This window comes from Pteropus alecto, unplaced genomic scaffold (genome assembly GCF_000325575.1).
Source record: "Pteropus alecto unplaced genomic scaffold, ASM32557v1 scaffold97, whole genome shotgun sequence".
NCBI lineage: Eukaryota > Metazoa > Chordata > Mammalia > Chiroptera > Pteropodidae > Pteropus > Pteropus alecto.
In genome coordinates, this window is record NW_006439713.1 from 1,018,893 (window position 1) to 1,019,421 (window position 529).

Sequence of the window (529 nt, forward strand, 5' to 3'; positions counted from 1 at the left end):
GTGTGGGATGACGTCAAATTCAAGATGGATGGAATCACAGCGGCAGCGGCGGCTGCGGCGCGCGCGAGCCGAGTGTGAGCGGAAAGGGGCCCGGCGCCTGCCTCGGGGCTGAAGGCCGGTGAGTAACTGTCACGCCCCTCGCCCTAAGAGAACTGCGGGGCCCCGTGGGAGGCCACAGCCTCCCCGCAAAACGCGGCCTTTCCTGACGTAACTCTGAGGTGATTTCTCTCTTTTTTCTCTCCACCAGTGGGTTGCGGGCTCCGGGCGCTTCTGCGCGTGCGCCGGGTCCCGGCTCTCAGCGAGCATGCCCTGGGCTCCCACGTAGCCGATTGTGCCTTCACACTGCGCATGCTCCTTGCCCGCACTTGGCCTCGCCCTCGCCACTGCGCACGCTCGGTCCCTCACTGGGCTTCCCTCGCCCGGCCAGGTGCCCCTGGGGGCGGACGCGCCGGGCCTCTGCGCGGGCTCCTGCGCCGAGCGGTTGGGACGTTTTCCGGTCAGGGGCGCGTGCAGCGGCCCCGCGCCGCCG

General features: G+C 69.8%; 1 protein-coding gene across 1 annotated transcript in view; it reads left to right on the forward strand.

Moving 5' to 3' along the window:
* The first annotated feature begins 6 nt into the window (after nucleotides 1–6).
* ZBTB21 (zinc finger and BTB domain containing 21) overlaps nucleotides 7–529 on the forward strand; it is a 19,293-nt gene continuing 18,770 nt past the window's right edge. The window contains exon 1 of the mRNA XM_015593128.2: nucleotides 7–118. The gene's annotated coding sequence lies outside the window, so the exon portion shown is untranslated. The remainder of the gene's footprint in view (nucleotides 119–529) is intronic.